A 16,654-nucleotide genomic window follows, 5' to 3' on the forward strand; every position below is an offset into this window, starting at 1 on the left:
AGTAATATAGATAGATAGATAGATAGATAGATAGATAGATAGATAATAGTAATAAATAATAATAATAATAGGGAAAAAGGACAAATATACCCCCGAACTATCATAAATGGTATATAGATACACTATGTCATACTTTTGGGACATTGGTACCCCTGCCATCCAAATTTTCGAGCGTATATACCCTTTCTACTAACGCCGAGACATGTATCTCAATCTAAAACACCTACCCAAAATTTATTAAATTTCAACCCATAATTTAAAGGTCCACCCAAATTAATTTTAAAACCCACCCTAATAACATAATATCCGCCCTAAATTATAACCCAAAACTCTTTCTTCATCTTCTTAAGTTATGCTAACTTCTCTGATCTTTTCAAGAACTTTTGCCCAAGTTCTTAATTTTTCAAGCCAGTGTACATAGAAAATGATCATGCCGAGCCCAAACGAGTTCAACCCACCATATGAAAATAATTTAAAGCTTCAATTTCCTTCCCCACCAAAACCTTAGAACTCCTCATTCGCATTCCCAAGCTCCACCATCGCCAAACAACTTTCATTCACCCTCTTGCCATTATCAAACTACCGGAGAAGGTAGTCTAGCTCGGAGATCAAATCTCCAACTTAACCCTTGTTGGGTTTAGCAAGGTGTGAATGGGAAATAAAAAGAGAAAATGGAAATTGGAAGAACCAATGAAAGTGGGGGAACCAATTTTGGAGGGAAAATGAAAAGTCATTGCAAAAGTGCAAATTAAAGGTCATTTTTACAATATTGGTAGAAGAAAGGAAATTGTTGTCCTTATATTAGGAAACACTTCCTTTAGTTCTTAAAGGGTTAAGAAGAAGGTGCCCCCTCGCGCCGTCGTTATCGCTCGCTCAGCCTCGGCTTCAGATTTGGATTTGGCAAATGATGTGATTGATTGATAATATTTTTGGACAAAATTTATTTAATCAATCTTGTTAAATCATTTCATTTCTCTTATAAATTAATTCAGAATGTTAATTAAATAATAAAATTAATTTGGCGCAACTGAATTTATTTTAAATCACGAGTAACGGTAATCCTTGCGAAAAGTCGTTACTTTTCCCAAATCGTAATCCTTCCGAAAAGTCGTTACTTTTCCCAAATGACACATTGTTCTGGAAAAAATGGGTCTGAACAGATTTTCTGAACAGACGCGTTCCTTGCTGCAAATGGCTATAAATAAGAGGTCTTTTTCATTTTTCGAACACCAAAAATTTTGCCTCTCTGCATACGCATTCTTACATAAATAAAATAGTCGATCGACTGAGTCTGTGTGTGCTCTTGTTGCTGTTCTTGCGTTCGCTGAAGTTATTGAAGTTTGAGGTACCGCTACTTCTTTAACAGGTTAATCTGTTTTATCTTGGGAGGAATTAATCTGCAACCTCTGGTACAGTGAGGGGATTAAATTTCTTAAGGAAACACAGTGGTTTTTGTGGACTCAGATTAAAAATCATTCTGTCTATTTCATCTTTTTTTGTTTCTGTATTTTTGACTAACCTGAATACAAGAGATAACAATCTTAAGAAATTTAATAGTTTCTGTATTTTAGGCTTCTGGAGATTAAAACCTTTATGGTTTTCTACTCTGTTTGAGTTTTTAAAATTCATTCGGTTAACGATTAAAAGAACATAAAAACTTTATCGTTAAATCAGAAACAGTCTGTGTAAGGATTTATTTTTTACTGGTAGTATTTCACATACTAAATTGTCTGCCATTTGTGACAGAAAAATGACTAATTCAAGTCAAGTAAATGCTGGAACAGTAAGTGCTGCAACAACATCAGTTACACACAATCGTTCAAATGCTGCCCTAGCACCGGCTGAGAAACCTGCAAAGTTTTCTAGAGTTGACTTCACGAGATGGCAGCAAAAGATGTTCTTCTATCTGACTACGTTCAGTCTGCAGAGGTTCATTAATGAGAACGTTCCTGTTATGTCGGATGAAACTCCGCCTGAAAAATGATTCTTGGTAACAGAAGCATGGACACATTCTGAATTTTTGTGTAAAAATTATATTCTGAGTGGCCTGCAGGATGATCTGTACAATGTGTACAGTAATGTGAAAACCTCAAAAGAACTCTGGGATGCTTTAGTAAAGAAGTACAAAACAGAGGATGCCGGAATGAAGAAGTTTATTGTGGCAAAGTTTCTAGACTATAAGATGATAGACAGTGAGACCGTCGTCACCCAAGTTCAAGAATTGCAGGCATAATCCATGATCTCCTTGCTGAAGGTATAAATTTATTTAATACCTATGTTGGAAATATTAAGTTTATTCTTAATACTCACATAATATTTAGTATAGGATTGGTTGTGAATGATGCTTTTCAAGTGGCTGCCATTATTGAGAAGTTACCTCCATTGTGGAAGGACTTCAAAAACTACTTGAAACATAAACGCATGGAGTTGACTGTTGAAGATCTCATGGTAAGGCTGAGAATCGAAGAGGATAACAAGGCCGCAGAAAAGAGGTCACGTGGTAATTCAGTAATATCAGGAGTAAATATTGTTGAAGAAGATCCCACAAAATCAAAGAAAAGAAAGAAATCATTTGGTCCAAAGAGCAATCCTCCTAAGAAGAAATTCAATGGAAGTTGCTTCAACTGTGGCAAACGTGGTCATAAGGCTACTGAATGTAAGGGTCCCAAGAAGGACAAGAAGAAGGATCAAGCAAATTTGGCTGAATCCAAAGGAGAGATAGTCGATCTTTGTGTAATGCTTTGAGAATGCGACTTGGTTGGAAATCCAAGAGAATGGTGGATAGATTCTGGTGCCTCATGCCATGTTTATGCCAACAAAAAATTGTTTTCATTATATACTCCAGCACCTACAGACGAGAAGTTGTTTATGGCAAATTCCACTGTTGCAAAGGTGGAAAGAACTGGCAAGATCCTCCTAAAGATGACATCAGGCAATGTGGTGACTTTGAACAGGGTCTCGTATGTTTCGGAATTGCGAAAGAACCTGGTATCTATACCAGTTCTAACTAAGAATGGATTCAAATGTGTATTTGTTTATGATAAAGTTGTAGTAAGTAAGAATGAGATGTATGTAGGAAAAGGTTACCTCACTAAGGGCCTTTTTAAACTCAATGTAATTGCAGTTGATATGAATAAAGATTCTGCTTCTTTTTACTTGCTTGAGTCTAAATGTTTATGGCATGAACGTTTGGGACACGTTAACAACAAAACCTTGCAAAACCTGATTAACTTAAATGTTTTGCCTAAATTTGAGTGCAATAAATCAAAATGTCAAGTTTGCGTTGAATCTAAGTATGCTAAGCATCCCTATAAATCTATTGCAAGGAGTTCATATCCTTTAGAACTGATTCACACTGACATTTGTGACATGAAGTCAACACTAACATGTGGTGGGAAAAAGTATTTCATAACTTTTATTGACGATTGCACTAGATATTGTTATGTCTATTTGCTAAATGGTAAGGATGAAGCAATAGATGCATTTAGGCAATATAAAACTGAAGTTGATTACTTCAGATGCATTTAGGCAATATAAAACTGAAGTTGAAAATCAGTTGGATAGAAAGATCAAAATGATCAGAAGTGATAGAGGTGGAGAATATGAATCTCCATTTGCAGAAATATGTTTGGAAAATGGAATAATCCATCAAACTACTGCTCCTTACTCTCCACAATCTAATGGAATTGCAGAAAGGAAAAATCGAACTTTAAAGGAAATGATGAATGCCTTACTTATAAGTTCAGGTTTACCACAAAACTTTGGGGGGGGGGGGGGGGGGCTTTCCTTACAGCAAATCGAATACTCAATAGAGTGCCTCATACGAAGACACATGTTATTCCATCTGAGAAATGGAAAGGTAGAAAACCCAACTTGCAATATTTCAAAGTGTGGGGATGTCTTTCCAAAGTCCAAGTTCCTATACCTAAGAGGGTGAAAATAGGGCCTAAGACTGTGGATTGTGTATTCATTGGATATGCCACAAATAGTAAGGCATGTCAATTTTTGGTTCATAAGTTCGAACATCCGGATATTCATGATAATACGGTAATGGAATTAGATAATGCTAATTTTTTTGAACATATCTATCCGTATAAAACTAGACTTGAGTCATCTAGTGGAGGGTCTAAACAACCTCGAGAAGAACTAAAAGAGAATGAAACCAATGAAGAGAGTTCAAGGCGCAGTAAACGTCAAAGGACAGCTACTTCATTTGGATCTAATTTTGTAACATTCCTTCTTTAAAGTGAGCCTCAAACATTCAAGAAAGCGATGTTGTCTAGCTACTCAACCTCTTGGAAGGAGGCTGTCAATAGTGAGATTGAATCAATATTAAGCAATCATACCTGGGAGTTGGTTGATCTTCCTCCAGGGAACAAACCCTTGGGTTCAAAATGGATCTTAAAAAAAAGATGAAAGATGATAGAACTATTGACAAATATAAAGCAAGACTTGTTGTCAAAGGCTTTAGAAAGAAAGAAGGTCTTGATTATTTTGACATATACTCGCCAGTGACTAGGATTACATCAATTCGGATGTTAATTGCCCTAGCTGCAGTATACAGTCTTGAAATCTATCAAATGGATGTGAAAACTGCATTCTTAAATGGAGAGCTGGAAGAAGAAATCTACATGGAACAACCTGAGGGCTTCGTAGTTCCCGGCAAAGAAAAGAAAGTATGCAAACTTGTTAAGTCACTTTATGGACTAAAACAAGCACCGAAACAATGGCATGCAAAGTTTGATCAAACCATGTTGTCAAATGGATTTAAGATCAATGAGTGTGATAAATGTGTTTACATTAAAGAAACTACGGATCAGGAAGTCATTATATGGCTATATGTGGATGACATGTTGATAATGAGCAAGGACATTGCTAATATAAAAGCTACTAAGCGTATGCTTGCTAGTAAGTTTGATATGAAAGATCTAGGAGTAGCCGATATAATATTGGGTATAAAGATTCACAAAACTCCTAGCGGTATAGCATTGTCTCAATCTCATTATATTCAAAAGGTACTTGAAAAGTTTAAGTATTTGAATTTCAAAAAGGCAAAGACTCCAATTGATGTGAACCTTAATCTTGCTAAGAATAAAGGTGAAAGTCAATCTCAATTGGATTACGCCAGAGTATTGGAAAGTTTGATGTATGTCATGAATTGCCCTAGCTGCAGTATACAGTCTTGAAATCTATCAAATGGATGTGAAAACTGCATTCTTAAATGGAGAGCTGGAAGAAGAAATCTACATGGAACAACCTGAGGGCTTCGTAGTTCCCGGCAAAGAAAAGAAAGTATGCAAACTTGTTAAGTCACTTTATGGACTAAAACAAGCACCGAAACAATGGCATGCAAAGTTTGATCAAACCATGTTGTCAAATGGATTTAAGATCAATGAGTGTGATAAATGTGTTTACATTAAAGAAACTACGGATCAGGAAGTCATTATATGGCTATATGTGGATGACATGTTGATAATGAGCAAGGACATTGCTAATATAAAAGCTACTAAGCGTATGCTTGCTAGTAAGTTTGATATGAAAGATCTAGGAGTAGCCGATATAATATTGGGTATAAAGATTCACAAAACTCCTAGCGGTATAGCATTGTCTCAATCTCATTATATTCAAAAGGTACTTGAAAAGTTTAAGTATTTGAATTTCAAAAAGGCAAAGACTCCAATTGATGTGAACCTTAATCTTGCTAAGAATAAAGGTGAAAGTCAATCTCAATTGGATTACGCCAGAGTATTGGAAAGTTTGATGTATGTCATGAATTGCCCTAGCTGCAGTATACAGTCTTGAAATCTATCAAATGGATGTGAAAACTGCATTCTTAAATGGAGAGCTGGAAGAAGAAATCTACATGGAACAACCTGAGGGCTTCGTAGTTCCCGGCAAAGAAAAGAAAGTATGCAAACTTGTTAAGTCACTTTATGGACTAAAACAAGCACCGAAACAATGGCATGCAAAGTTTGATCAAACCATGTTGTCAAATGGATTTAAGATCAATGAGTGTGATAAATGTGTTTACATTAAAGAAACTACGGATCAGGAAGTCATTATATGGCTATATGTGGATGACATGTTGATAATGAGCAAGGACATTGCTAATATAAAAGCTACTAAGCGTATGCTTGCTAGTAAGTTTGATATGAAAGATCTAGGAGTAGCCGATATAATATTGGGTATAAAGATTCACAAAACTCCTAGCGGTATAGCATTGTCTCAATCTCATTATATTCAAAAGGTACTTGAAAAGTTTAAGTATTTGAATTTCAAAAAGGCAAAGACTCCAATTGATGTGAACCTTAATCTTGCTAAGAATAAAGGTGAAAGTCAATCTCAATTGGATTACGCCAGAGTATTGGAAAGTTTGATGTATGTCATGAATTGCCCTAGCTGCAGTATACAGTCTTGAAATCTATCAAATGGATGTGAAAACTGCATTCTTAAATGGAGAGCTGGAAGAAGAAATCTACATGGAACAACCTGAGGGCTTCGTAGTTCCCGGCAAAGAAAAGAAAGTATGCAAACTTGTTAAGTCACTTTATGGACTAAAACAAGCACCGAAACAATGGCATGCAAAGTTTGATCAAACCATGTTGTCAAATGGATTTAAGATCAATGAGTGTGATAAATGTGTTTACATTAAAGAAACTACGGATCAGGAAGTCATTATATGGCTATATGTGGATGACATGTTGATAATGAGCAAGGACATTGCTAATATAAAAGCTACTAAGCGTATGCTTGCTAGTAAGTTTGATATGAAAGATCTAGGAGTAGCCGATATAATATTGGGTATAAAGATTCACAAAACTCCTAGCGGTATAGCATTGTCTCAATCTCATTATATTCAAAAGGTACTTGAAAAGTTTAAGTATTTGAATTTCAAAAAGGCAAAGACTCCAATTGATGTGAACCTTAATCTTGCTAAGAATAAAGGTGAAAGTCAATCTCAATTGGATTACGCCAGAGTATTGGAAAGTTTGATGTATGTCATGAATTGTACACCACCAGACATAGCTTGCGCTATAAGTAAACTGAGTCGATACACAAGTAATCCCAATCAAAATCATTGGTTGGCAATGAAGAGAGTTTTGGGGTACTTAGAAGACACTCAAAACTATGCTTTGCATTACAACAAATATCCAGCAGTTCTTGAAGGATATAGTGATGCAAATTGGATTACTGGGTCAACTGAAATGAAATCCACGAGTGGATATGTTTTCACTATTGGTAGAGGAGCAATATCTTGGAAATCATCCAAAAAAACATGTATAGCTCGCTCTACAATGGAGTCAGAATTCATCGCCTTAGACAAGGCAGGTGAAGAAGCTGAATGGCTCCGGAATTTCTTAGAAGATATTCCGTTTTGGCCCAAACCAATGGCCCCTATATGCATACACTGCGATAGTCAAGCTGCAATAGGAAGGGCTGGAAGCGTTATGTATAGCGAGAAGTCTCATCACATAAGACGAAGACATAACTCTGTTAGACAACTACTCTCTAGTGGAATTATCACAATTGAATATGTAAAGTCAAATTGAACACATTAAAGTTTGGACAGTGATAGTTACCATTACTCAAATATCGATGGAACACACTAAAAGATCGCAACCACCAGTACCTCTAAAGAAATGGCCGATAAGACCAGATTAAATAACATAGCAAAAGAAATGACAAAATAAATTTGGACAAATACATCAAATATTATCAAAAACATATCAGTAAAGAAGAAAGGTTTAGAAAAAGAAAAAAACATACCTTACAAAACAAATCAACACAGAGCCTTCAAAAGAGTAGTTTTGCAATCACTTTCAATAGCAAGAAGCACCACTGTGAGATTTAGAATTGAAGTCTACACCAACCGAGAAAGAAATAAGCGTAAATGAGATGCACTTCATAGAAAATAAAATATGAAATGAAACAAAGAGCCTACAAAAAAATCAACCAGCTACATGAAATCAGAGAAACACAATTTCAGTATAGTCTTTCCAATGCTATGTGTATTGCCTGATTTAAAAGTGTTCATCCAGTTTCTAAGAAAGAAAAAATATAGGAAGAAAAGAAGGATGTATGAACCCTGAATGCGACATGTTAATTCTTAACTCCTATTCAATTTGAAAGTATCTACACAAGGAAAAGATCATACAGAAGAACAAGATCAGACAGAAAAAAAAGATTGTGTCGTAATTGACTGCAACCTTAACAAATGTGAAGGCATTCGCAAAACAACATGAAGAATCAGGGGAAATAATGTTACTTTTTGTTGTATAACATGTTGCGAATGAGATCATGGAGATGTGAAAGCTTAATGCCCATTTGTTACCCATATGAGAAGGTTTATTGGTGACTACTCACTAGAATAACACAGGGAGGCAGTGACTTTGAAGTTTCAGGGGAAAACGAATCGTTGAATTGTCAATTAAAGGTGACGTATACTCAGGAAAAGAACATGTATTCACAGTTAGATCTTCACATGAAAAACCTCTTTTAACATAGGTATTGATTTAGTACTATTTGATAGATTGTAGAATATACAATACTTTTCCCACATCTAAAATGATATTAAACAGAGACATGGATACTTTTAAATCCTAAACAAGCTATGCATTGTGAACTGTAAATATATAGAAGAGTTTAATCATGCTAGCACATACTGTTAAATTTTTGAAAGTAGACCTAGCCTAAGACATGGAACCACATGAAGTTGTCTTAAGCAGACCCAAAATTAAAGAAGTAGAATAAAGGGGAGTGAAGTCAGTCCAAGCAGGGTTGAACCATGCATTATAAAAATGTCATCAACTTAACGATAATGCAAGGAAATGTTACAATGTAAGCATTTAATGTAACTTAACAATAATATAAGGGTATGAACTAAAGTAATATGTCTTTTCTTTGAATGACTGGATAATGCCTAATTTAAAAGAGTTTATCCAGTTTCTAAGAAAGAAAAAATATATTGATAAAAGAAGGATGTATGAACCCTGAATGCGACATATTAATTCTCCATAGTAATTAATGTTAATTCTTAACTCCTATTCAATTTGAAAGTATATACACAAGGAAAAGATCAAACAGAAAAAATAGATTGTGTAGTAATTGACTGCAACCTTAACAAATGTGAAGGGATTGGCAAAACAACATGAAGAATCCGGGGAAATAATGCTACTTTTTGGTGTATAACGTGTTGCGAATAAGAATATGGAGATGAGAAAACATAAATGCCCATTTGTTACCCATAGGAGAAGGTTTACTGGTGACTACTCACTAGAATAACATAGAGAGGCAGTGACTTTGGAGTTTCAGGGGAAACGAATCCTTGATATACTCTGAAAAAGAACATGTATTGACAGTCAAATCTTCACATGAAAAATCTATTATAACATAGGTATTGATTTAGTACTATTTGATAGATTGTAGAATATACAATACTTTTCCCACATCTAAGATGATATTAAACAGAGACATGGATTTTTTTAAATCCTAAACAGGCCATGCATTTTGAACTGTAAATATATAGAAGAGTTTAATCATGCTAATAGTAGCACATACTATTAACTTTTTGAAAGTTGACCTAGCCTAAGCCATGGAATCACATGAAGCTGTCTTAAGCAAACCCAAAATTAAAAAAGTAGAACACAGGGGAGTGAAGTCAATCCAAGCAGGACTGAACCATGCATTATAAAAATGCCATCAACTTAACGATAATGCAAGGAAATGTTACATTGTAAGCATTTAATGTAACTTAACAATAATGTAAGGGCCTGAACTAAAGCGATATGTCTCAATTTAGAATTACAATACTCAGACTAATGATAAACTATGAATACCTCCAATATTGGCAAGAAACTATTGAAAATATAACCTTATTAGGAGACCTAATTAAAAAAATATAAAAATATATCAAAGAACCCAAGATATACAATATATAGAATATCTTCTAGAAAATATAAAAGAAATAATCAGATTAATACCCTTGAAAGAAGAATATTATGATAAAGCCTTCTATACCTAAAAGCATGACGAACCTTAGGATGGCAGAGTTCTGGAAGTTTTTCCGTTTTTTTTTCCATGTTATCAAACTAGAAACATGCTTCAAATAATTCTAGTAAATAATAACTAATATAAACTTATTTTATCATGCTATGATATTCAGGAATCAATAGATTTTTCTACGCATAATCATAAATAGATATACCTGTTTTTCTATGAGTGTAATTTCTGTTGTGTTTTGATCCATATCTTAGATTGAAAACTTGATATTTTATTGAAATATTTTTGTTTACAAAGAGGCTTGCTTTCCGTCGAGAAAGTTTTGCCTTAGATGTGCCTAATGGCTCTCTATTTATACAAGTAGAGATGCCTCTACTTGGCAGGTAGAACACCATTGCAGATATTATTCAGGAACATTTACAAATCCCGAAATAAAATGGGGAAAACAATTATATTCAATATATAAATGTTTATTAGCTTTTGAACCATATATTGTGTATAACAAAATTATTGTAAGAACAGATAATACGCAGGTACAATGGTGGATAACAAGAAAGGTACAAGATTCAGTAACGACCAAAGAGATACGAAGACTAGTATTAAATATATTAAGTTTTACATTTACAATAGAAATAATATGTACTAACAAGAATGTTATTGCAGATTACATCTCAAGACAAAGCTACACAAACTGAAAAAAAATATACTATAGAAGAAATACTCAAAGATATGAACCTACTTTGCACAAAAGTAGAAAATATTGACAAAGAGCTACAACAACTTTTAGGTATAGAAGGCTTTATCATAATATTCTTTTTTCAAGGGTATTAATCTGATTATTTCTTTTATATTTTCTAGAATATATTCTATATATTGTATATCTTGGGTTCTTTGATATATTTCTATATTTTCTTTTATTAAGTCTCCTAATAAGGTTATATTTTCAATAGTTGCTTGCCAATATTGGAGGTATTCTTAGTTTATCATTAGTCTGAGTATTCTAATTCTAGATTGCTAATATCAATTCGTTCTAGGTCTATATCTATTTCATCTATTTCATACCAGGCTTGAGTCGCTAGTTCTAATTCTTCAAAGTTAAATATTTTATCCCATATGATTCTTCTTAATTCAATTATTTCTATATCTTTTAGAATATATAAAATCAATGTTTCATAAGTTAATATCATTTTATCATGTAGGTAAGTAGCCATATTCATGTTCCATTGTTTAATCAATAATTCCCTCATATCATATGCACAGTAAATATTATTCATATTAGATTACTATAAACTAGATTATTTTCAACCATGCTTTCTCGTCACTACTAACACCGTACTTTCAAAGGTACTTTCTTCCTAAACAGCGCCTCAACTTTGTTTACTCCCCTCACGGCTTTCCTTGCCTATGGTTTCAACCTTAGGATGGCATAGTTGTGGAAGTTTTTCCTTTTTTTTGGTTCTTTATTACATAAGAGGGACATAACAGAGTGGAGAAGTGCTATGGAGGAAATGAAGAATAACTCTAAAATTGTTGTAAAGCTCAGAATTAGTTATGATCTATTGGAGGCCATAAAAAGAGATATATTTCTAGATATAGCATGCTTCTTTCGAGGGAAAGATAAAGATTACATCATGAAAATTCTTGAGAGCTGTTATTCTGGAGCAAATATTGGATTGTGTGTCCTAATTGACAAATCTCTTGTATTCATCTCTATAAACAATACTATTGAAATGCATGACTTAAAACAAGAAATGGGTAAACACGTGGTGAAAATGCATAAAGATTTGGGAGAACCTAGCAGAATATGGAACATTGAAGATTTCAAAGAAGTGATTGACAATAACACAGTAAGTAGGTTAAACAATGCTATATTATTCAATTTCCTTTTTTCATATATTGATATTTATTTATCTTATGTTATTAAGCCATTAATTGGTCTACTAGCCATAGATTGACAGTGGAAGCAATCTGGTGTACTTATTTTGGACAAATATGCTTTAATAAAAAGGCAATGAAATAAGAAAAAGCTTATTATATTATACATAAATGATGGTAGTGTAAACAATTTCTTTTTACCCCCCTCTTCGATTGATTTGAAATACATTCCCAACGGCTCAATTGAGTGTATGTCCAACAACTTGCGGTGGATTTTCTAGAAGCAATATCCTTGGGAGTCATTGCCAAAAAAATTTAAACCTCAAAGCCTTGTTCATCTCTATGTTGGGTGGAGTTTACTGCATGATTTATGGACAAATAGAAAGGTATCATTTTATTTGAGATACTTTCTATTTTGGCTTTTCCTAGAATTTGATGTTTGTGTTTAAATTGAATAAGATATTAGTTCTAACTCAAATTAATGTCTGTTTGTTGTGAATAGGAGCTTTTGCCGTGTCTATGATGCCTAGATCCGAGCTTCTCTAAAAGACTGATGCAAACACCAATTTTCACGGGGATGCCAAATTTGGAGTGTTTGAATCTAGAGAAATGTAGTAGTCTTAAAAAGTTCACTCTTCCTTGGGTGATTGCGAAAAACTCATTAAGTTAAATTTGTATCATTTTGAAAGCCTTGAGAGCTTTCCATGTGTTAATGTGAGGTCTCTTGAACATCTGAATCTAGAGGGTTGCCAAAGTTTGGAGATATTTCTAGAAATCATTGGAAGAATGAAGTCGGAGTTAGAGATAAAGGTGAAAGGCATTGGGATAACTGAAATACCATCATCTATTATTCAGTACCAAGCTCATCTTACAAAGCTCGATTTGTCAGTCATGGAAAAACTTTAAGCATGCACGCGAATTTCACAACCTCCCTCTTCCATCGTCTGATTGAACAAGCTTAAATCCTTGAGTTTTTCAGGACAATGTTTAGAAGATGGAGTGTTTTTTGTGTTCCCTCAGGTGAATGAAGGGTTACGCTCATTGGAAATTCTGAATCTCAGTTTCTGCAATTTAATAGATGGAGGACTTCCAGAAGACATTGGATGCTTATCGTCTTTGAAAGAGTTGCATCTCAATGGAAATATTTTTGTGCATTTTCCTAAAAGCATAGCCCAACTTGGAGATCTTGAAACCTTGTACTTATCAAATTGCAAGAGGCTACCACAGCTGTCGGAATTTTCAAAGAAATTGCATACAATATCTGTAGATTGGAGCAATGATTTCATCTGTAATTCGTTGTTTCAGAATATCTCATCTACTTCAAATTCCTTGTCACTAAGAGCGCTTATGAGTTGGGGGATCAACATAGGGAACTAGTACAAGTGTATCAGTCAATTTGCCTAAAAATTGGTACGTACGTGAGAACTTCTTGGGATTCGCTGTATGTTACTTTGGAAAATTGGTTGACATGACAACTCACTTTATTCCCTTATGTGATGATGGGATGTCGGGTATCACCCAGAAACTTGCCTTATCCAACCATTCAGAAATGTAATCCTGAGATTTCATTTTTGTTGATACCTCTTTCTGGCTTATGGGATACATCTAAGGCAAATGGGAGAACACCAAATGACTATGGGCTTTTTATGTTATGTTTCTATGGTGAAATGAAGTATTATGGATTACGTTTGTTGTATAAAGTTGATCCTGAGCTTGACGCGAATTTCTCCTCTTCTAAGAAATATTCTAATATTCTTGGGAGAGTCGTCAGTTTCTTAAGCTTCAAACCAAGGAATTTAGATTAAATTAATATAGGTAATATTTTAATATTTTTGTTGTCTCTAGTTTTTCTTTATTTGAACTTTTGCTATTCCTTCCTTTTATTAATGTTTTAGTTGAATTATTAAAAATATCAAAGCTTCTTCTAGTAGTGAACTGAACAAAAATCAATAACGGGCGAGTGATTTGTATGTGTGAAAAAGAGGAAAAGTGAGGTAAACCAAAAAGAAAACTGGTCCTTTTTTCCAACTTGAATCCTATCTTGGTGCTCCGTCTAAATTTTATTTTTTTTGTTGATTTTATTGTATTGTTTTCACTGAGTTATCATTCCCAAAATTTCTTAACGTATCAGAAGTAATCTCTGATTTAAATAAAAATATCTCTCTTTCTTATGCACGGAAAAGATGAAACAATTGAAGATGCATAAGTTTTTAGGGAAAAATGTTAAAAGTAAATGACAGAATACTAGTTGTGGTCATTCCTTTTTGGATTACCAATAGTTTTTCAATCTTACAGTCTACCGCCTTGTTGGTAGCATGCAAACTAAGAAGAAGAAGTTGGTATTTTGACAATAGAATTGGTGACACTGCCTATGAAGGGAACAAATCTCCTCTACCTAAGAAAGAGATTCACAAAAGTACTTGGGTAAGCAATAATTCGTTCTTTTTAAATTTCCTTTTGAAATATAATCACACTTTCCATTTGCTGACAATAACTGACCTAAAAAACAAATTGCAGATTATAACTTTGTGAAAATGGGTAGATGAAAGAAGCCTAGGGGGACTATTTCCAATGTAGCTCAAATGCTCGAGCTCAAATAGATTCTCCCCTACTGAAGAAGCGTAGTCTCCATTGACATCTACTGTCAAATGTTACATTGTGAATAGGAATTGGTTGAGGTTATTTCTCTCTATATTTTGTACTCTCACATTTATATACTGGATTGCTCATCTCCTTTGTGGATATAGGTCGATTGACCGAACCACGTTAAATCTTCGTGTCTTTTGGTATATTTATCATTTATCTTCTTACTCATGGTCTTTCGAGGTTTGCACTACTAGCTTCTGCATGACACCTGCTTATTTCGGTATTAACAACAAGAAGCTTCAAATGGGAATTTCACAGACACTCTACTGACTTGCAAGAAGACACTAAAGGTTGTTTAGAAAGGAGCTGGCAACAACAATCTATGAATCACAGATATACCACAAATGAATTCTAGGAGATTCATGTACTGATATAGCACAAATACAAACTGAGATAAAAGTTAAAATAGAACAACTCAAGTGTACAAAAAGAGCTCATAGTCATAGATAAGGGGGTATTTATGGGTTGATTATCGGTTGGGTTGTTATCAATAAGGTGTAATTGTTTAGTTATTATTCATAGATGAAAATAAAGACAAAACACAAGATATGGAATAGAAAAGAAAATTAATTAGCAAACAAGCACCTGCCAACTTCACCTTTGATAATGTACTTTTTCCTTTCAAGTTGAATTTTCACCAACAGAGGAGAAAATGAAATGAAAATTAGAAGAGCCAACAACTGAATCATGCCCGAAATTGATTCAATTAATGCAACAATATAATTCTTCTATCCCTTCAATTATTATTTGCACTGCCTTTTTTCCACCATACAACCTTTTAGTGATATCGTTTGCATTGGGTCTAGACCCGCAAAGCATTAAAACATGTCACTAGAATAGTATCATCAAGTCATCTAACTTTTATACCTAATAACTTTCATCTGTTTTGTCATTGTGGAGTTCTGATACTAAGCTGGGAAGTGACATAAACCATCTCTTATAATATATATATATATATATATATATAAAATTGTAGGTTGCCTTTTCCAACGTAACCAACAGTGGTTTGTCCCGCTAGTGAAACTTTTCGTTTCACCCTAGACCCACCCAATTTTAAAACTTTCCACTAAAGTGTAAGATCTGCTTACTTATCTTGTGTTTTTGTTGATGTGGACTTCTTATCCTAAAGAGATGTGTCACAAGCACCCTCTCTTATGGACTCAAAGTCCTCAGTGAGGTTTGCCCCACCATTGTGATTTTCCCCACCACTTGAGATTTGTCAAGACCTAGCAAAGATGTTTGCCTCACCTTATCGCAATTTGGCTAAACTCAGGTTAACTTTAGCTTGCATCAACACAGTTAACACAAAAGTTACTCTAATACCATCTGTAATTGTCTAACCCACTAGTAATATTGTTCTATCTCAGCATAGACCTGCACAACTTTTAAAGGCATCAATAAATTACAAGGTTTACTTACTTATATATACTTAACTTCTCTCATGCGTTTTGCTTATATGTTACTTCTTATCCTAAGTTAGGGTGTAACACATACAACTTCTCTCCTGATTTTCCAAAGCAAATTCAATCATTTTTTACTTTAAAAACCAAGTGTGAGATTAATTATTTAATACTTTGATCAAATAAGTGATGTAGTAAAAAAATATTTGAACAAGCGATTCAAAAGAAAAGAAATATGGCCCTGATAGTAGGTTATAAGAACCTGGACTCTATAAAAAATACAACAACTTGTCTGCAAAATAGAAGATTAGCGTATTTTGGTCTAGACTTACATTGGACAATAGGCCTCCACCGCTAGATCCCATCCAAATCAGACTCAATAACTAATTCAAATATAAAGACCATGCATATTGATTTTTCACCAACTTAACAACTACAATTGAAATTAAATAAAAGACCTTGCATATTGTTTTTTAACCATCAATAGACTGCATATAAAGTAAATAAGAATTCAAATTGCTATTTTGTTTCCAAGGAAACAAAACTTGAACTTTTTCACATTCATTGAAGTTTCTGATCATGAAGTTTCCTCCCCTTCTCCCCCTCTTTCTTCTTCTTCTTCTTCTTCTCCTTCTTCATCATCATCATCATCACCTTCATCTTCTTCTTCTTACTAATCGTCCTGTAACACCCCGTAGTATAGTAGGCCACCTAGGGCTAAGTGAGGGTGCAAC

At 34.1% G+C, this 16,654-nt stretch overlaps 1 pseudogene; it reads left to right on the top strand.

The window, feature by feature from the left end:
• Positions 1-12,427: 12,427 nt before the first annotated feature.
• Positions 12,428-13,679, top strand: LOC125811363 (TMV resistance protein N-like; annotated as a pseudogene).
• The last annotated feature ends 2,975 nt before the right edge of the window (positions 13,680-16,654 follow it).

This window comes from Solanum verrucosum, unplaced genomic scaffold (genome assembly GCF_900185275.1).
Source record: "Solanum verrucosum unplaced genomic scaffold, falcon-dt-bn FXZP01000293.1, whole genome shotgun sequence".
Taxonomy (NCBI): Eukaryota; Viridiplantae; Streptophyta; class Magnoliopsida; order Solanales; family Solanaceae; genus Solanum; species Solanum verrucosum.